The sequence below is a fragment of the Cryptomeria japonica genome, chromosome 6 (genome assembly GCF_030272615.1).
Source record: "Cryptomeria japonica chromosome 6, Sugi_1.0, whole genome shotgun sequence".
NCBI classification, from domain to species: domain Eukaryota; kingdom Viridiplantae; phylum Streptophyta; class Pinopsida; order Cupressales; family Cupressaceae; genus Cryptomeria; species Cryptomeria japonica.
Window position 1 is genome coordinate 320,644,472 of NC_081410.1, and position 23,483 is coordinate 320,667,954.

The window sequence follows — 23,483 nt, forward strand, 5'->3', positions numbered from 1 at the left end:
ACACATTTAACACTAGATTTAACGTGGAAACCCAAATAGGGAAAAACCACTGTGGCATTTCGGACCCACTAAGAAATATACCCTTCTAGAGTATGCTCGATTAAAAGCCAATCCTGTTACATATTACATAAACACATTGCTAGATGTGACCCGGTTAAGGGATTTCCCTCAGACTTGTTAGAGTCTTGCACTTTGTTAGAAGTGACCTTGTCAAAGGATTTCAAACACTCATTCAGAATGTCACCTTGCTAGAGGATTTACAAATAAGACTGTTAGGTCCACTCGCTTAAGAGATTTCCTGTCACTTACAAAATAAATAATAGTATAAAATATATATCTGCAACTTCACATCTGAAATGCTAAAGTAGATTCTATGTGCTCAATGTACTCAAGATAATCTTGTCATAAGACTTATCTTGCTTCTTGTTGGGCTTCCCAATCTGTTCTTTAATCTGATATTCAATCATCTGTGCTCGATGATCACTATTGTAGTATCACTGTTCTTATATTTGCCCACATACATTGTTCATCAACAATTTCTTATTTAAAAACAATTACTAACCACTTTATCTCCTTGATCACATTTCCCATGATCAATCTTAGCCATCAGATCTTCAAACTTGACTAGGTTCATTGTATCTTTCGATCTGAAAATATTTTATCTCGCCTTGGAACTTGTTTTCCTTCCTTGGAACTTTTTCTAGGTTATGACCGTTCAATCTGCGCTGTAAATCTAACTCCTATTTTTTTTTTGTTGTAGATCTTCAACAAACTTCTTTCATGACATACCAATTATCTATACATCTCCAGCTCATTGGCATCTTTCATTTAATAATACTTTTATCCATCCAATGCATTCTGTCAATACTTGGTCATTACTCTGTAAATACTGAACCTCACTCGGTAGATATTCTGCCTTCTTTAACCGATAGCGATAACCTTAGGGTTTACCGACTAGCATCTTACTTGGTAACATAGAATAGTATCAAACCTTAACTAATTCTATAGCTTGAAATCTTTTCTCCTTCTTGTTCAGTCTTTGAATACTCATATATAGGATATCAAAACAATCAAAACAACAAGATCTCATCATTGTCTAACTCAGTAATGGTTGTCCATTGATAACTTATTACTCCCCTTCATTTTCATTCATTCTGTGTCACTTATCGACATCTTTGTACTTATCAAAACATACTCATTAAGATATGGCAACATCATACTGAATCAGAAAATCAATTGCTTGACATCAATGATAAAATAATATTATTAAGACAGTAATCATCCTTTCTCAGTTATATCCATAATCTTCAACAACCTTCTCAATATCCTCATACCAACAAACTTACTGGAAGGCGAACAATCTCCTTTGTGAAATGCTAACAAGGTTGCATTTATGTTTTGTTATTGATGTCAACACTAGCTATTTCGATGCTTTACCGGCACCCTTCTGGTCCCGATAGGTTGAGTGGTTTCTGGTTAACTTGGATCCGGCATGATCCGACAGGCTCCAGTATAATCTGGTGATGGAATTGTCTTGTTCAAGATACTAATACTCATATTTTCTCAGTTGGTTTTGGTTTGGTGATTCGATGCTATCCTGCTTACTTAGAAGATTAGTTTTTGGTTCCGGTGAGGGTTTCACCGACAGAAATTTTGGTGGAGACCTTTGATGAATTGCATAAGTGGTGTCGGTGCAGCTTCTGATGGAGTTTCATGATGTTGTTGGTGATCATTTTCGAGACTTGGCATTTGGAGATCATTGCTGAAGCGTGTGGACCTATACTCGGTCCTGGTTGATCTAGGTTATGGACAGGCTTTAATGTAATATGTGGATAGGACCTATTGATGTATTTTCGAGATGTCTTATGTGTTGATATTATTTGTTTGGTCTAAGGATGACATGGTTTGTAATTATGTAATTGGTTTATTGTCTGGTGGCCGACCTGATTGTCTATGGTCGAGGGTGTACAAATAGATGTAAGATCTCATTGTAGATCATCATGGTTAATGTAAGAGGTCGTGGTCAAGGAAGGTAATGTGCGAATAATGTAATATCATTCAGGCAGAGGAGTTGGTCGATCATTGGGGATTGAATTGGGTTTATGTAAGAGGATTGAGTCCTCTGGTATTGAGCTTAACGGGAACTATACTCTAGCATAGGAGATGTTATCTTTTGCAGTTCAAGACTTCTCCATATTGTAGTCTTGATTTATATGTATTCAGTGAGGCTCCTTTTGTGATGAGCAGTGTGCTCTAGGTTGTTGACATTCTTGCAAGTGCAGGCCCCTTCATTATAATTCACATTCTTACTGTAGAAGTATTATTTGACTATGGGTAGGCTTCCCATTGTGGTTTTTCCCCTTACCGGGATTTCCACATATAAATCTTGGTGTTGTGTGGATGGCTTTTATTCTGTAATTAATATTTAGCTTAATTGGATTAACTACTATTCTGGTATTATTGTTTTGGGTTCCAGTATTAAAGTTGTAATTGTTTAATGTTCATGTAATCTGTGATAACTGATTCACCCCCCTCCCCTCTCAGTTGTCTTCTGGTTATCTAAACTGTCTAACACCGGGAACAGTGGAGTTAAGACACAATGAGACTTAAATCATGAAGGTAATAATATTTTTATTTTATATTTATTTTATGTAGTTTCATCGGTTGAGTTTGGATTTCTTGTAGTATTTCCTTTGTATTTGGTGAAGCTAATATATTGCAGGTAGTAATCTGAAGATGAAATTCAAGTCGACACAACTACCATCCCTTAAGAAAGTATTCATGTCATCAAACCAACTAGTTTGTCCATATTCATTATTGGCCAAATGTTCCTCCTCTTGCAGCACAAGGGATGCCTCTTGGTCCTTGTCAAAAGTTGAAACAAATTGTTCACACAAACCCTGGCCTCTTACAAACTTGGTGATTTTGATATTGAGGTCATATTTCATGACCTTGGTGATCCATCTAGCCCTCTTTTCACCAATATCCTTGGTTAGGAGGAAATCATTCACACTTGCATGTAGCAGTAGGAGCTAAATCTAGTTGTTAAAAAGCATATGTCTGAACTTCTTTAATATTATAACCATTATGATGACCTACTTTTCCATGTAGCTATATTTAATCTTATAATCCTTTAGGTCCTCACTAAAAAAGATAATGGACTGCTCTATCCCATCATTATTTAGCTACGTGAAGACAACTAAGATACTTGCTTCTCCTCCCAAAGTGTAGAGGATGAAATCTTTGTCATAATTAGAATTTACTAGGGTAGGAGCCCAACAAATTGTTTGTTTGATTTGTTCAAAACAATCTTTCCCCTCCCTATTCCATTCAAAAATTATATCCTTCTTCAACATGGTCGTGAGAGGTTTAACCATAGTAGCCAAGTTTGGAATAAATCTCCTTACAAAGTTGATCCTTCTAAGCAAACTTTGCAACCCTTTTTTGTGACTTGGAATTGGAAGGGACAAAATGGCCTCCACTCTTTTTGGATATATGGATAGACCTTCCCTTGATACAATGTGTCCTAATAACTTTCCTTGATCTATGGTGAATATGCATTTATTAGGATTTAAAGACACAACATATTCCTTACATTTTTTGAATACCTGCTCAAGGTGACTGAAATGATCTATTTAATGCCTGAAGTACATGGCTATATCATCTAGGTATACCAAGACAAACTCTGCTAATACTCACTTGAAGGCCATATCCATATCTCTTTTGAAGGTGGCACCTACATTGGTTAGTCCAAAAGGCATTTTACAATAGGCATAGATGCCCCATTTAGTAGTAAATGCAGTTTTGAATCAGTCTAATTCTTGGACTAGGATCTGATTATATCCTAAATATTTGTCCAAGAAAGAAAATCTCTCTGAACCACTGAACTAAGATAATATTTATTCCATGGAAGGAAGGGGATAGTGATCTATAAGGGAGGCTCTATTAAGGTTCCTAAAGTCTACACATAATGATCTTTAAGGAACAAGATTAGCTACCCAAGAAGAATGTTTTATTGGAAAAATTATATTAGATTCTATGAGCTTGGACAACTCCATTCTCATTAAGGGTTCAACCTTGGGGTTTATGGGTATTTATTTTTTCCTGACGGGATTTGCATTTGGATCTAGTTCTATGGTATGTCAGGCCAAACTAGGGTCAAACCCTTTTAGATCCTCATAAGTAAAAGCAAATACAATATTATATTGTTTACATAGGTTGATAAAGACCTCTTGGTCAATTTTGGAACATACCTTTCCCAAGTTGAGAGCTTTCCCATCAACCACCGAGATTGGCTTGTAATCTCCTTTTCTTGTAGCCAAATTCATAGCCTTTCCTTTCACTTTATCATCCAAATTGAAGATTCCCTTCAAGGTGATTAATCCTTTGGGCAGCTTGTTTGAACTGAGTTGCATGATTTGATCTCAATATTGGTTTTGTAGTAGGGATTGGTTCTTGACTGAGAACTCTACCTCCTCTTGTAAGAACTTGACAATCTGTTGATTTGAATAAAAAACCCACCAATTAGCTTGATTATCAGGTACAATAGTCCTAACCACCAACCTGACCCATGCTCTCTCTTGTCTGCAATATGGGTTTTTATTTCATGTTAGGAACTAACTATTTCTAGCATATCATGTTTGTTATGATTTCTAGGGACACTAGATATATTGAAGGCATCAAACCCATCAATTAAGTCCCAGATCTTATGCTTGTAAGATTTGAGAAGGTTGTTTTTGGTTGTGCTTTGAGCTCTGACTTGATTGGCATCCAACTCACTATATCCATGTGCATGTAAGGATTTTATCCCTCTTATTTGTGTTGTTTGGAGACCTAAAATCAATGCTTCACACTTATCCACATTGTTAGTGTAGATAAGATGAAGCCTGAATGAAAAATAGTATTTCTCCTTGTTAGGAGATATGAGCAACACACCGACCCCTACACCATTTTTGTTTCTTGAACCAACAAAAACATGTTCCATAGTCCCTTGAAATAATTGCACTCTTTGGTGAGATTGGTAATAAAGGTGTCTTCCTCATGAATGCAGTAAGTACCAAGACCTGTATTAGTGACCTCACTGACTAGGTCAAATTGAAAAGCATAAGCTCACTCATCAACCAAATAATTGTAGATAGGTTCATCAAGATCTAGTTGATAACGAACAAACAAATGAATATTGCCCAACAACAAATTCCAACGAATGGGAATGGAGCTCAAATAAGTCATCCAGTGACTATGATCTTGATGAAACTTTAGAGAGCCTAGTGAGCCTACTTTTGAAGAAAAATTTTGAGTTGTATAAACAACAACCATACCAAGAACAAACTAGAATGATTCAACACCCCAAGATAAGCATGCTAGTAGCAAGGAATGGATAAAAACATTTTGGGATCCTGAACCCTCTAGTGTCCTTCTAGTAGTGTTGGTCAAACTACCTCTACAATTGAAACTAATTAAGAGAGTACCATCGATGACCCCGATTACATCATTGACATATATGAAGACGCATTCATTTTTCCCTTACCACTTCGGCCTTTGTTCATACTAGATTGAGACCAACAAGGGCCTCCACAACTTGATACATTCCAAAATGATGAGGCTATCATTAATTACCTTGGATGCCAATATGATCTTCCTATCAGGGACCATAGAGTAGGATTCATCATTGAACTCAACAGTGCAACTTATTTTGGAGAGAGTGCCAAGCCTTTTAGTTACAAAAACATAAAAATAAATAAAAGGTCTTCTAATGAAAACCACATTGGGGTGCTCTTAGACTAGGAAAAAGTAGAAAGAAAGGATGTATCCAATGGTAAAAACCTCCTTGAGGCACAAGAGGATGGAAATCTTGACACTCTCCTTGTAATAATATATCATGAGCGGTCATGTGTGTTAATAGAAGAAACAATCACAAATAACCTTGGGACTAAAGAAGATCCTCATAATGTCTACCTTACAACATAACTAAGAAATAAAGAGTGTCCCCACTTTCTAAAATTCTTTAAGGAACTTTTGATAAATTAGCTAGCAAATGCACCTATGATAGATGATCATCCATTGATTTCAAAATTTCCAGATGAATCGATGCTAGCATTATCGGCTTCAAGATTATGGTAGCTCTACTTTGATGGATCATTCACACAACATGGAGTAGGTGTAGACATTATTTTTGTCACATCAAAAGGATATTGCATTCCAAAACCATTTAAATTATCATTACCTTGTACAAACAACATAGCAAAATATGAGGCACTCACTACAAGTCTATGGATTGCAATTTAGTGGAGGATACAAGAACCTTCATGTTTTTGGTAATTCCCAATTACTCATCCAAGAAACAAATAATGACTGTCAAATAAAAGATGAAAATTTGATAACCAAATAACCTTTGAGCATATTCCTAGTGACAACAATAGAGTTATTGATGCTATGGATACTGTTGGAAATGTGCCTTGAATTAACTTGACTTGTGTTCAGACTGATTAGAGTAACCTATCCCGATGGAATAGTTGACGGTGTGACTCTTGCCGATGGGCCGATGGAACCCTCTTCTTGTGATCGGCTATCGGGTGAGGTTGTTGTACCGAGGTTGTGAGGTGCCTGAAATGTTATCCCTCACAACATGGGGACCAAGTGGTGGGACCTGGTAGGAGAGCGCCTAAGGCGAGTTAAAGGCCGAGCAGATCACAGATGATCAGGCGGCAATTGCACAACATCCGACGGTGGTCGCTAGGTTGCTGTCATGCCCAAAATTTAGGGCAAAAATGGAACAAATTTTTTTAAAAAAACATACTAAATTAATTAACAAGTTCACTCTCACGACAAGCGTTAATGAAATTTCCATTATTAAATTCGAGCTAATTCTGATACGAACTAAGCATCGATAAATTGTTTAATTTTAATTGCGGAAAACTAACCGTTTTAATTTTATCTCCAAGAGATACTCAGTCATTAAGTTTATTAAATTAATCAAGCTAAAGGAAATAGGAGACGAAAAATTAATTTAATCTCCAATATGTCTATATAGCCTAATCAACCATTTATAAATTTCTCTTTATTATTTATTCCAAATAAAAACCAGGATTATATATATATATATATATATATATATATATTTGTGTATGCATATATATATTTGTGTATACATATATATATATATATTTATAATTTAAATACTTACCCAAAATTATGATCAAAATTGATATATATACATATATATATACCCATATATATATATGGATACATATATAAATATATATTTTACATAAATGACAAATATTTTAATTCTAATTCAAAAGCCATTTTAACTTCCTAAATTCTATTCTATATTTTTTTCCTAACCCTAATTAGGGTTCTAATTTCTCACATATATATTATCTAAACTAATTAACATATTTATTTTTAAACCCAAAATTGCCCTAGCCCCATCCGGGCTAGGTTTTAACCCATATTTTTTTTAACAGTCAATATTCTTGCTAGGCCGAGAATCCCCAAAGTCGGCCACATTTTTTTTTTTTCGTTGCAGGCTGTGGAGGAAAGGGAGGCGGGTTGGCCGCGCGCCACTGTGTGAGCGCACAGTGGGCGCTACGGCTCCACTGTGTGCCCACACAGTGGGCGCCGCTAGCGGCTCCCCACTGTGTGGCCACACAGTGGCGGCCGTGGCCATCCACTGTGTGCCCACACAGTGGGATCCGAAAGCGGCTCCATTGTGTGTGCACACAGTGGGCGCCGCGCAGCCCTCCACTGTGCATACACACAGTGGGGTCCGCGAGGACCCAAATACATCCCTTTTTTTTTTTTTTTTAAATATATAATATATAAAAATATTTATATATATATATATAAATAAAAATTTATATATATATATATATATATATATTTATAATTATATAAATTTGTATCCACAGTTTAAAATGGTGAAAATATTTCAATATGAAATTATATTTTTTTTTAAAAAGGTTTACATGCAATTTTTTTTTAAACTATTATATTAAAGGGAAAAACATTAAGTTTAATCAGAAATATATATATATATATATATATATATATATATATATATATATATATATATATATATATATATATATATATATATATATATATATATATATATATATATATATATATATATATATATATATATATATATATATATATATATATATATATATATATAAGCTTTTTAAATCAATGCTAACTGAAAAACAATTTAGAATACTTTTTCAAGGATACAATATACTTTTCTGGAATAAAAAGAATTTCATTGATTTTTTTTTTTTCTAATAAAATATTTACATATAACATCTTTTCCCATTTAATTACTTAAAATCTTTCTGCATAAATAAACTTCTATTTTGCCTCAAGTAAAAATACAGATAAAATTTAATTGAAATCTATTCTTTTATTTCTTTCCATAATACAAGAAGCTTTTGCATGCAACACAAATTAACTTTTCTTTTTCCTAAAACCAGAAGTAGAAATAACAAGCTTTTCTATTATTTTTTTTTAAAACAATTCTAAGATATTCTACCAATTTACAAGATGTTTCTCTGAATAGTCACAACAATAAAACTTCAAATCTACTTTCACAAATTACAACTTGCTTCTCTTTACTATGAATGAGGCATATTTCTATAACAACTTTAAACAAACATCTGCAACTGAATTTAAGTATCTTCCATAATAATCTTCAGTGTCTTTTCATGGTTCCTATTCTCTTTCCTCTGATTTTCCTGCATAATCGAAAACACAAATATGACCACAGAGTGCTCACCTCCCAGCCTAGGCTAACTGGTAGCCACCCCCGAGCTCGGAGAACCAATTCCTAGATGGGTAACAAATAGGCAAACACATAGAAAGCATTGCATACAGATTCTTTTCAGACACATTCCCAACTTGGCTTTCACAGCACCACACTCTGGTGATGAACATTTTCAAAGGGTGGTAGTGGACCAATACCCTGAGGAGAACTGCAAGTATGAAATAAACAAGAAGCCACCTCATGGCACAATAAAATTATCAAGAATCTCAACCCCTTATTCCTTATGCCCCCCAAAGGCATTCGAGCCTTATATCCCTCCTTATGACCCCCATTGCACAAACAGGCCATGCAGCAAGGGTCACACAAAGATCCCTTGTGATCGCTCTCAAAAGAGAGTCTCTCACTCGAGGGCTGTCACTGCTACCACCCTCAAGATCCTCTTCTCTCCCAAGAGTAAGAGATCTTGAGAAAACTCCCAAAACACAACATTTTCATAAGGCAAAAATACCAAGAGATTTTCAAACATAAACTTTCAAGAACACAGATTTCTTATACAAACAACTTCCATACATAAACAAGAAGAAGACATTACAAATAATAATTGAAACCAACCTTAATCTGCCCAAAGGTTAATATGATATCTGATGAAGAGCTGCCCAATCCACAAATCTTTTTTCCTTCTACCCTTATTCAATTTCTCTATTCCATAACATTATTTTCTTTCCAAGTTTTCTTCTGTCTCCAAAAATGGAGAGTGGGTGATTACCCTGCTATTCCCAAAAATCTTCCTTAAGAAGCTCACTCTCTGAGTTCTCACAGGATTCTCAAAAAAACAAAAAAAAGAAGAAAGAAAGCAAAAATGCAAAAAGACTCTCCTTCAAAAGGAAAAATCTTGATTTGATTTAACTTCAATTTTCAATTTTCGCTCAACTCAAAAAAGCCAATTTTTAAAGCGTTAAAAAGATCATTATAAAGTAGAAACTTGCCTAAAATTACCCCTAACCCCTAGGTATACCTTATGGGCTTTAGGAAACCCTATTAAACTACCCCTAGGTGTTCATTTAACCCATTTTAAACCCCTCTTAAGTTTATTTTCGGGTCAAACATAAGTTGACCACTCCAAATATTATATTCCCAAAGTATTTATGACAACACATTAATTTATTAAGAAAACTATAATTAAACACTTTCCCACCAAGAGACAAAATAAAACATTTAAATTAAATACACACGTGTCAAGTGACACAAATAAAACACTTTTACAAAAATAAAACATGAAATTGTCTCTTGAGGTTTTTACACATTAAATTTAATTAACACTTAACACTCATGCAGCATATACTGATACGAATAAAATACAACACAAATGGGGTGTTGTCTCTCCAAATAGACAAACCCTGGCTTACGAACATACATAAGTCTAGATTTGATTCTCCATAATTTTCCATGGTCACATGGTAAATTTCCTGCGCATCTCAATTTATACATTAGTACTTCCAAATATCCAAATATAATATAATTCAATAATATAACAATACACATCATTACTTGCATACAATTTTCATCTGCACAGATTGAATACATCTTTATCAAGCAAATTCACATAAGCAAATTTCATCCCAATTCACAAAAACTAAACATACATCATAGTTTTATATTCAGAGTAAAGTCCTGCAAATTCAATAATGACATCTATCATTGTAATATCATTCTATCTAATAATCATGTAGTGTTCTATCTCATAAAGCATGTAAGTAAATCATCAAATCATAGCAATGTTATCCAAATCCTGAAATCATATAAGTTCTAAGTCTCAAAATGCATCAAAATAAAGTATCCATAATAGTCTAAAATATAAAATCCACTGAATGTCAGACTGAGTCGAGGTGAGGCCTCACATCCTCCCCCTCTAGGCATGAACTTCCTCCTGGAGTTCATCATAGAGGTGAGGGTACTCTGATCTCATACGTGCTGTGTCCTCCCATGAAGCTGTAACCTCATCATAACAATCCCACTGGACCCTAACCTGGTCCAGCTCTCGACCTCGAAGGGCCAATGTCCAGCGTGCCAAAATGCGAATGGGCTCCAAAGCTAGCTGCCCATCCGACTCTACCTGCAAGGCATCCCAATCTAAAAGGTGAGAGTCGTCATAGATATATTTTCTCAAAATTGAAACATGAAACACATCGTGGATGCGTGACAGGCTAGGTGGCAAAGCTAAACGGTAGGCAACTGGGCCTATCCTCTCCAGAATCTCAAAAGGTCCTACAAAGCAAGGTGCGAGCTTAGAACCCTTTCCGTAACGGATTGGACTCTTATGCGGTCGCACTCTCAAGAAAACTCTGTCTCCAACCAAGTAACTACGATCTATCCTCTTTGCATCAGCATACTTCTTCTGTCTATCTTGAGCCTCTCTGAGACGCTGCCTAATCAAATCCACCTGCTGTTCCATATCCCGAACTAACTCAGGACCAATAGCAACTCTATCCTCTATGCGATCCCAACTCAAGGGCGTCCTGCAAGGCCTGCCGTATAATGCCTGGTAGGGTGGCATTCCCAAGGAAGTGTGATGCCCATTGTTATAGGCAAACTCCACTAAGGGAAGATACTCCTCCCACCGGGTCTGATGATCCATGACGTACATACGAAGCATATCCTCTAACACCTGATTGACCCTCTCTGTCTGACCATCTGTCTCCGGGTGATAGGTTGTACTGAAATTGAGCTTAGTGCCCATAGCTACCTGCAATGACTTCCAAAAGGTAGAAGTGAAAAGAGAATCCCTGTCAGAAATAATCTTGCGGGGTATGCCATGTAGTCTAACAATGTCTCGCAAGAACACCTGTGCTACTGCTGGAGCTGTGAATGTAATACGAACTGGTGAAAAGTGAGCTACTTTGGTCAACTTGTCAACTATCACCAAGATAGCATCATGGCGACGAGAAGACATAGGGAGACCAATGATGAAATACATGGATATAGTATCCCACTTCCACTCTAGTACAGCATGAGACTGAAGCAACCCACCTGGATGGCGGTGCTCTGCCTTAACCCTCTGACACTCGAGACACCGAGCTACTATCTCAGCAATGAGCTGCCGCATTCCCGGCCAATGATACAACTGCCTCAAGTCAGCATGCAACTTCTTAACCCCAGGATGCGCTGCATAAGGAGCTCTATGAGCTTCTGTGACAATGAGCTCTTGCAACCCTCCGGAGGAAGGTACATAAATGCGCCCTCTGTGGCGTAACAGTCCATCGGACTCCAAAGAATAATCCACATATTTCCCTTCTAGAGTAACCTGAGAACGTAATACCTGACAAACCTCTACATACCATCCATCCTCTGACAAGTGCCGAAGTATACGGTCTCTCAAGTCTGTGCCCATGGATATGGTGTAAACCTCATGACGTCTCCTACTCAAGGCATTTGCAACTACATTTTCCTTTCCTTTGATGTAGTGAACATCAAAATCATATTCGCACAAGAACTCCATCCATCTCCTTTGATGTGCATTAAGGTTCGGCTGAGTGAAGATGTACTGAAGACTCTGATGGTTTGAATCCAACTCAAAGTGATGACCTAAAAGGAAGTGTCTCCACCTCACAAGTGCATGCACTACTGCTGCGAGCTCAAGGTCGTGGGTGGGATAATTAAGTTCATGAGTCTTAAGTTTCCTAGACTCGAAAGCTATGGCTCTACCATCCTGCATAAGAACTGCCCCTAAACCCTCTAGGGAAGCATCTGTACAAACCATAAAATCAGCTGAAGGATCTAGTACAACAAGGATAGGAGCGCTAGTAAGTGCTTTCTTGAGTTCCTGAAAGGCATTCTAGCACTTCTCTATCCACTCAAATTTATTCCCTTTACGTTGAAGAGAGGTAATAGGGTGTGCGACTCTGGAGAAACCTTCAACAAAACGTCGGTAATACCCTGCTAAACCCATGAAACTCCTGACCTCTGTCACACTAGTAGGCACTGGCCAATCCATAATAGCCCTAATCTTTGATGGGTCAACTGAGATCCCATCACCAGAAATAACGTGTCCAAGGTACTTGACCTCAGATCGAAAGAAAGAACACTTCGATAGGCTGCCAAACAACTGGTTATCCCGCAAACACTGCAATACCTGTTTCAGGTGCTCCTCATGCTCCTTCTCATTCCAAGAATATATCAGTATATCATCAAGGAACACAATAACAAAATGGTCCAGAAAGGTACGGAACACCCCATTCATGAGGCTCATAAAAACTGCTGGGGCATTCGTAAGTCCGAAGGGGACTACGGTAAACTCATAGTGACCATATCTAGTGCGAAATACGGTCTTGTGGATATCACTTTCCACTATCCTCAACTGATGGTATCCTGACTTTAAATCTATTTTGGAAAAGACTTTGGCACCCTGAAGCTGGTCGAATAAATCATCAATTCTGGGCAATGGATATCGGTTCTTGATGGTTACTTTATTTAGCTACCGATAATCCATACACAATCGGAGAGATCCATCCTTCTTCTTAACGAAGATGACTGGTGCACCCCACGGGGATACGCTAGGACGGATATGACCCTTCTCAAGAAGTTCCTCAAGCTTAATTTTAAGTTCATTAAGCTCATTTGTGGTCATTCTATAAGGTGCTCTGGAAACTGGCTCGGCTCCTGGTACTAGGTCTATATGAAAATCAATCTCTCTGCGGGGAGGCATTCCCGGTAGTTCTGAAGGAAATACATCTGAATATCCCTTAAGGATAGGATGGTCATTGAGCGATGTTTCTTTTTCCTCCTCTTCCTCTCTGTCACTGATAGTGATAGCAAAAAGCTAACATCCCTTCCGCATGCTCCGCTTAAGCTGCATTGCGGAGATCATACGAAGAGACATGGGCCTCTGAATCCCGGTAATAACTATGGGTGAACCATGATCATCCTCACACTCGATCTTTTTCAAGCGGAAATCCATCTTGGCCCTGTGAGCATAAAGCCAATCCATGCCAAGTACGATTCCGTAAGATTCAAGTGGAGTCACTCTAAGGTCTACTAAAGTGGTGGTCTTGCCAATCTGCAGCTGACATGCCCTAACCTCTGATTCCACTGACACTCTATCCCTTGAAGCTTATTCCACTTCCCAACTGACATCCTGCCTAGTTGCCACTAGCCCGCAACACTCCACAACCAATGGAGATATAAAGGAGTCAGTAGCTCCTGAATCAAACAAAAGAGATACATTGTTACCTCTGATTATACCTGAAGATTCGATAACCGTGGCCTGATGATTAGCCTGGCGGTTGTCAACCGCTGCGAATACTCTATGGGACCTGCCCATATCACCAACTGTCGGTTCTGAAGCGGCCATCCGCTGACTCCCTACTACCTGTCCCTGAGGGCAATCCCTCGCCATATGCCCCATGGCTCCACATGTAAAGCAAGCACCCCGTGCCTAGAACTGGGCACCCTGAGGCCTAGAAAAATCCTGACCTCCTGATCTACTGGATCCGCTGTACCCACCCCTAGAGGACTCCTGAGTCCCCGCCGACTGTGTGTACTGCCCCTGTGCTCTCTGGTCACGTTTCTGTCCCTGAGTCTGCCACTGCTTGGGCTTGGAGCCCTGCAGATACTGTGGAGGCTTCTGCCTCTAGTTCTGTGGTGTCTGTTGTGGAGGAGGGGGTTTGGAGAACCCCTGAGAATTTCGGTTGTTCCCCTTCCAATGTGGTTTCTGGAATCCATAAGTCTGAGGTGCGGGATTTTGGTTCTGAAACCTATCCCTATTGTCCTGTGGTCTAACCTGAATTTCCTCAACAATCAATGCCTTCTCTACAGCAACCCGAAGGCTCTCTAGAGCGGACATCCTAACAAGCCCGACTATACCGGCATTCAATCCCCTAATGAAGTGGTTTACAAGAAGTTTCCCATCTTTTAGATAATCTACATATGGCAACAACTCAAAGAATTTACTCTCATACTGGGTTACTGACAAGCCTTTTTGTTGGAGATCATGAAATTCGTCTATACGACGCTGCCTGAAGTGCTCTGATAGGTACCTCTCACGGAACCTCTCTGTGAATATCTCCCAAGTGAGTGTATCAGGAACTAATCCGCATTTGTACTCTTCCTGTCTCCACCAGGTGGAGGTTGTCCCTCTCAGAAGATGAACTGCAACACGTGCTTTCAAGTTGCTCTCATATGAACGCAATGCAAAGCACCTCTCAAGACTTAGAAGCCATGCCTCGGCCTCTACTCCATATGTAGAACCTCCGAAGGATGGTGGTTGGAGGCGCATGACCTCCCTGATGAGATCCCCTGGATCTCGACGACCTCTCTCAAAATAAACTGGTTCCACCACAGGAGGTGGTCCTGGCATATGCACTGACTCTGGCTCATTACCACCCTGACTCTCTACAGGAATTGGAGCTGGGCTCCTGCTTCGTTCTCTATCAACAGATCTATGACTCCCAGAGTCATGACTCCTAACCTGAGGGTTCTCTGCTGGGATCCTTTCCTGAACAATGCCAATAAGATTCTGAATGGCTGCTAAAATGTCACGGTCAGGTTCATTTGGCTGTTCGAGAGGTGCTCCAGGGTTCTTCTCTGGAACTGATGCCTCCCTCTCTACCTCATCGCGTGCTATACACACACGTCTAGGACCCCGTCCACGCTTGCGAGCTTGTCGCGTCAACAGAGGCATCCTAAGAGGAAATAAGACAAAACAATTAATTAATTTCTTTTATAATTAAATTCAATTAAACTCAAAATTCCATTTAACAAAATAATTTAAAATATTCCAAGGTGAAATGTAAGTGAGTAAGGCTCCTAGTATGGAAACCTAGCTCTGATACCAAAATGTCATGCCCAAAATTTAGGGCAAAAACGGAACAAATTTTTTTTTGAAAACATACTAAATTAATTAACAAGTTCACTCTCACGACAAGCGTTAATGAAATTTCCATTATTAAATTCGAGCTAATTCTGATACGAACTAAGCATCGATAAATTGTTTAATTTTAATTGCGGAAAACTAACCGTTTTAATTTTATCTCCAAGAGATACTCAGTCATTAAGTTTATTAAATTAATCAAGCTAAAGGAAATAGGAGAGGAAAAATTAATTTAATCTCCAATATGTCTATATAGCCTAATCAACCATTTATAAATTTCTCTTTATTATTTATTCCAAATAAAAACCAGGATTATATAAATATATATATATATATATATATATATATATATATATATATATTTGTGTATACATATATATATATTTATAATTTAAATACTTACCCAAAATTATGATCAAAATTGATATATATACATATATATATACCCATATATATATATGGATACATATATAAATATATATTTTACATAAATGACAAATATTTTAATTCTAATTCAAAAGCCATTTTAACTTTCTAAATTCTATTCTATATTTTTTTCCCAACCCTAATTAGGGTTCTAATTTCTCACATATATATTATCTAAACTAATTAACATATTTATTTTTAAACCCAAAATTGCCCTAGCCCCATCCGGGCTAGGGTTTAACCCATATTTTTTTTAACAGTCAATATTCTTGCTGGGCCGAGAATCCCCAAAGTCGGCCACGTTTTTTTTTTTTCGTTGCAGGCTGTGGAGGAAAGGGAGGCGGGTTGGCCGCGCGCCACTGTGTGAGCGTACAGTGGGCGCTGCGGCTCCACTGTGTGCCCACACAGTGGGCGCCGCTAGCGGCTCCCCACTGTGTGGCCACACAGTGGCGGTCGTGGCCATCCACTGTGTGCCCACACAGTGGGAGCCGAAAGCGGCTCCATTGTGTGTGCACACAGTGGGCGCCGCACGGCCCTCCACTGTGCGTACACACAGTGGGGTCCGCGAGGACCCAAATACATCCCTTTTTTTTTATATATATTTTTTAAAAAAATATATAATATATAAAAATATTTATATATAGATATATAAATATAAATTTATATATATATATATATATACATATTTATAATTATATAAATTTGTATCCACAGTTTAAAATGGTGAAAATATTTCAATATGAAATTATATATTTTTTAAAAAAGGTTTACATGCAATTTTTTTTTAAACTATTATATTAAAGGGAAAAACATTAAGTTTAATCAGAAATATATATATATATATATATATATATATATATATATATATATATATATATATAAGCTTTTTAAATCAATGCTAACTGAAAAACAATTTAGAATACTTTTTCAAGGATACAATATACTTTTCTGGAATAAAAAGAATTTCATTGATTTTTTTTTTTTCTAATAAAATATTTACATATAACATCTTTTCCCATTTAATTACTTAAAATCTTTCTGCATAAATAAACTTCTATTTTGCCTCAAGTAAAAATACAGATAAAATTTAATTGAAATCTATTCTTTTATTTCTTTCCATAATACAAGAAGCTTTTGCATGCAACACAAATTAACTTTTCTTTTTCCTAAAACCAGAAGTAGAAATAACAAGCTTTTCTATTATTTTTTTTTAAAACAATTCTAAGATATTCTACCAATTTACAAGATGTTTCTCTGAATAGTCACAACAATAAAACTTCAAATCTACTTTCACAAATTACAACTTGCTTCTCTTTACTATGAATGAGGCATATTTCTATAACAACTTTAAACAAACATCTGCAACTGAATTTAAGTATCTTCCATAATAATCTTCAGTGTCTTTTCATGGTTCCTATTCTCTTTCCTCTGATTTTCCTGCATAATCGAAAACACAAATATGACCACAGAGTGCTCACCTCCCAGCCTAGGCTAACTGGTAGCCACCCCCGAGCTCGGAGAACCAATTCCTAGATGGGTAACAAATAGGCAAACACATAGAAAGCATTGCATACAGATTCTTTTCAGACACATTCCCAACTTGGCTTTCACAACACCACACTCTGGTGATGAACATTTTCAAAGGGTGGTAGTGGACCAATACCCTGAGGAGAACTGCAAGTATGAAATAAACAAGAAGCCACCTCATGGCACAATAAAATTATCAAGAATCTCAACCCCTTATTCCTTATGCCCCCCAAAGGCATTCTAGCCTTATATCCCTCCTTATGACCCCCATTGCACAAACAGGCCATGCAGCAAGGGTCACACAAAGATCCCTTGTGATCGCTCTCAAAAGAGAGTCTCTCACTCGAGGGCTGTCACTGCTACCACCCTCAAGATCCTCTTCTCTCCCAAGAGTAAGAGATCTTGAGAAAACTCCCAAAACACAACATTTTCATAAGGCAAAAATACCAAGAGATTTTCAAACATAAACTTTCAAGAACACAGATTTCTTATACAAACAACTTCCATACATAAACAAGAAGAAGACATTACAAATAATAATTGAAACCAACCTTAATCTGCCCAAAGGTTAATATGATATCTGATGAAGAGCTGCCCAATCCACAAATCTTTTTTCCTTCTACCCTTATTCAATTTCTCTATTCCATAACATTATTTTCTTTCCAAGTTTTCTTTTGTCTCCAAAAATGGAGAGTGGGTGATTACCCTGCTATTCCCAAAAATCTTCCTTAAGAAGCTCACTCTCTGAGTTCTCACAGGATTCTCAAAAAAACAAAAAAAAGAAGAAAGAAAGCAAAAATGCAAAAAGACTCTCCTTCAAAAGGAAAAATCTTGATTTGATTTAACTTCAATTTTCAATTTTCGCTCAACTCAAAAAAGCCAATTTTTAAAGCGTTAAAAAGATCATTATAAAGTAGAAACTTGCCTAAAATTACCCCTAACCCCTAGGTATACCTTATGGGCTTTAGGAAACCCTATTAAACTACCCCTAGGTGTTCATTTAACCCATTTTAAACCCCTCTTAAGTTTATTTTCGGGTCAAACATAAGTTGACCACTCCAAATATTATATTCCCAAAGTATTTATGACAACACATTAATTTATTAAGAAAACTATAATTAAACACTTTCCCACCAAGAGACAAAATAAAACATTTAAATTAAATACACACGTGTCAAGTGACCCAAATAAAACACTTTTACAAAAATAAAACATGAAATTGTCTCTTGAGGTTTTTACACATTAAATTTAATTAACACTTAACACTCATGCAGCATATACTGATACGAATAAAATACAACACAAACAGGGTGTTGTCTCTCCAAATAGACAAACCCTGGCTTACGAACATACATAAGTCTAGATTTGATTCTCCGTAATTTTCCATGGTCACATGGTAAATTTCCTGCGCATCTCAATTTATACATTAGCACTTCCAAATATCCAAATATAATATAATTCAATAATATAACAATACACATCATTACTTGCATACAATTTTCATCTGCACAGATTGAATACATCTTTATCAAGCAAATTCACATAAGCAAATTTCATCCCAATTCACAAAAACTAAACATACATCATAGTTCTATATTCAGAGTAAAGTCCTGCAAATTCAATAACGACATCTATCATTGCAATATCATTCTATCTAATAATCATGTAGTGTTCTATCTCATAAAGCATGTAAGTAAATAATCAAATCATAGCAATGTTATCCAAATCCTGAAATCATATAAGTTCTAAGTCTCAAAATGCATCAAAATAAAGTATCCATAATACCTGTAGTTACAGATTGGAACTTTATTGTAAATTCATTTACTGAAAATAAAGTGTTTCAACTGTTGGTGGTGGGTTTTTTCCCAAAAGGGTTTTCCCATGTAATTCTTGGTGTTTTGTCTCTATGTTGATTCTATGTGTTTTGTCTATGTTATTCTTAACATTCTGTAAAAGTTTTAAACTGCATTCTTGCATGATCTTCCCTGTTAATTGACATTAGAAAGGCGTTTCCGCACTGTGCTTTCCTTTCAAGTGGTATGAGAGCTTGGCCCATTTTGTTATCCTTGTTGGGTAGGGTTGGTTTTTTGTGTCAGTTCTATATCAGTGGAAGTCTTACAGAGTGTCTACTTGTTTGTTTTATAGGTTAAGATGGCAAGCACCTCAGGGCGCTTAGACATGGAAAAATGTAATGGTTCCTGTTTTGAACTATGAAAACTCAAGATGGAAGACTTGTTGGTCAACTGAGACCTTTAGATTGCTATGTCTGGGTAGAAACCTACAAGCATGAAGCAAGAGGATTGGGAATTAGTCGACTGGAAGGCAAGGGGTCTAATCAGGCTATGTCTTGCTGATTTTGTTCTGTTAAATGTCTATGAGGCCCTACCCCAACCCATCCTAGCATTTCAGTGATTTTCATGTTGGAAATATTATGGATGCTTTATTTTTATGCATTATGGATATAGAACTTTATATGATTCCATGGATTTTATAACATTGATATATTCATGCTTCATTTCTATGCATTATGGATATAGAATTTTATATGATTCTAGAATAGGGTAACATTGAGATGTTGTATGTCATTATTTGATTTGCAGGACTTTATTATGATGCTAGAAATATGATTGCATATCTTATGAATGGATTAAATTTATGAGTATTATGATAAATTGCTTATGTGAATTGCTTTGATATATGGTAAATTGTATTGTATGATGTCAATTCTATGCAGACTGATTGATGTGTACTCTAATTTATGTGGTTAATATTATATGAGGCTATTGGAAAGTACTAATGTGTAATTGAGATACGCAAGAAAATTATCCATGTGACGATGGAAACATTGTGGAAAATCAAGCCTAGGCCTATGTACATTCGTAAAACCAGGGGTTGTCTATTTGGAGAGATAACACCTCATATGTATTGTATTTTATTCATAAACGTAAATGTTTGCATGTGTGTAAATGGTATTTATTAAATTGTGTAAATCATTCAAGGGACAATTGCCATATGTGTAATTGTGATGTGGAATTATTTTTGTAGTGTCACTTGACACATATGTTGTATGTTGTGTTGGCAATTGTCATGTCACCTTTTTGAGAGATTTAATTTTTGTTTAATTGATATATTTCCAAATTATCCTTGAAGATTCCAAGAAATCTAGAATAGTGAGCCATAGGGAGGGTCAACTCAAAGTTGACCCGTAGGTTAACATTAGGTGGACTTTCAAAGGGTTAAATCAACTCCTAGAGTCAATTTTGGGGCATTTTAATTGGGCCTCATGGGGTACCTATGGGTGAAGGCCAAATTTGGCCATGTGTCCTTCCCCTAGGACTTGTTTAACCACCCAAAAAAAGTGGGTTTTCCTAGATGGTTGAATTTCATATTTAGGAGTGTCACCCTTGGTTAGATAACCTTCTTGTTATGTGTCATTCCTCTTCCCCATTTCATTCCTCTTCTTGAGGTGCCTTGGTTAGGGAGTGTGTAAGACCTAGGGAAGACCAACCAATGGGAGTCTCTCACTCTATCCAAAAGGTTGGAAGGAGTGAGAGAAGCCTTCTTAGGCTAGAGATTGAGGCTTAGTGAGTTAATCACCCACTCTCCATCTTTGGAGATTTTGGCAATTTTGGAAAAAAAACCAGTTTTAGAATAGGAATTTTGGCTAAGTGTTGCAGAAAAGATTTGTGGAATTGGGCTACTCTTCTCCAAGCTATCCCTAGAAACCCCTTGGCAGATTCAAGGTTGGTGCTTATTCTTACTTGTATGTTTGGAAAGTTGTTGTAGGATTGCTTGAATGTAAATGTTGCTTTCTTTGTATTCCTTTGTGAAAAATATTATGTGATCTTTTTTGTATTTCTCTTCTTATATGCATTTCTTGTGTTTTGGGAGTATCCAAGGCCTTCTACCCTTGGGAGGGTAGAATGGTCTTGGGGGTGGAAGGAGTTTGACAGCCTTAGAGTGAGAGGCTCTCATTATGAGAGTGATCTCAAGGGTTTGTGTATGTGACCCTTGCTACATAGTCTTGTTTATGCATTCGGGGGTCATAAGGGGAGAAAATATGGCATGTATGCCTTGGGGGTCATAATGATGTTGGGTTGAGATGGATTTTTGTGGTGTTCTTGGTTGCCATGAGTTGGTTGTGATCTATTATCTTGCAGATCTCCTCAAGGTATTTGGTCCACTTCCACCCTTGTAAAACATCACATTATGTGATGAAGTTTCAGCTTTGGGATGGGAATGTGTTTGTTGAGTTTTTTTCCCCTTGCTTGTTTGTGTTTGCTTGAGTGTAACCCGTCTAGGACTTGGTTCTCCAAGCTCGGGGGTGGCTTCTAGTAAGCCTAGGCTAGGAGATGAGCACCCCATGGTCACAGCCTTAAGTTTTGGATGCAGGTTGCTTGGAAAAGAAAACTAGGAGCTGCAGATTTTACTTTAGTTGCAGAAAGAAAAAAAATGTAATATTGTATTTTGTTGAAAAGAAAAGAATAGGTAGTGTAATATTATATTTGAGTTGCAGAAATGTAAGTGAGGAGATTTATGTTATATTTATTTTTTTGTATAAAGAAATGTATTATTTTAGTGTATAAAGAAATGTATTATTTTATTTAAGTCCTCATTAATAGGAATGAGAGACCAGTTGGGGTATTTCACCCATTGTAAAAGTTGACTATTGTATTCAAAATATTTCTATGAGAAAAGAGTGTTTTTTTTTTCAATGAAAGGTTGTAATGTAATGTTGTTGTCTTTTTATCTAAAATCTATCCATTATATGAAAACTGTCATTTATCTGAAAAATGTATTTTATTTAAATCTATCTTTTAACTAAATTCTGTCATCTATTATCTTTGAAATTTATATATAAAAACAAAGGATGCAGAAAGAGAAATGAGAATGTTTTAAGTGATTTTCCTGTAATATTTAAATGTTGTTGTTTACTGTCATTTTTCTACTTAAAACAAAAGAAAGCAGAAAGCTAAAGTAGAACAATGTAAATTTACTTTTCCCCCATAGATATCTAATTGAAGTTAAAAAGAAAATCAATGTTGTAGATAAACCTGTTAGTTTAAAAAGTCTTCTTATGTGTTTGTTTGTTTTGTTTTGTTTTAAAAGGGGGAAATGGATGCATTCACAGACTTAGAAAACTAGAAATCTGCAAATAGATTTATGACTATTTTATCAAACTGTGGAAACTGACAGACGTAATATTGTTAAAGCTGCATATATATTAAAAGAGAGAGAGAGAGAGAGATAAGTGTGTATCTATTTTATGTTGTCATTCATTTTGCTATTTCCTGCATGTTTTTGTTAAATAATTTTTTTTTTTTAAAGATGGAGATCCTAACCCTAGAGAATGGAAGATATATATATTTATATATTATAATAGAAATAAAAAAAGAAGAAGGGGAGGGGAGGGGAGGGGCGGGGGGGAGGGAGGGTTGTTTACCGAGTTGCGACGTGGCCGAGCCACTGTGTTTAAGCATAGTGGACGACACGAGGGCTGCCACTATGGTTAAACACAGTGGACGCCTCCCGACCAACCACCATGGTTTCCCCTTGGATGCCCCGCCCCCACCTTGGCCCTTCAACCTCTGCCACTCTACCTCCATCTCGGTTCCCGCCTCATGGCCATTGAACCCTGCATCACACACACAAATATATATATAATAAACAATTGGGTTAGGGTAAAAGCAAAAAAAAGAGAAAAGAATTCTAGATGCTAAATATGCAACCCTAACCCAATTTCAGGTTAGGGTTAGCATTTAAATAACAAAGATATATTAGAAATGCAACCCTAGCCCATATTCGGGTTAATTTGCATATAAAAATATGAGAGGGAATTCGAATTATAGTTTTCAAATTATAACTTTTAATTCAGGGTTTATTTATAAGTTGCAATATAAT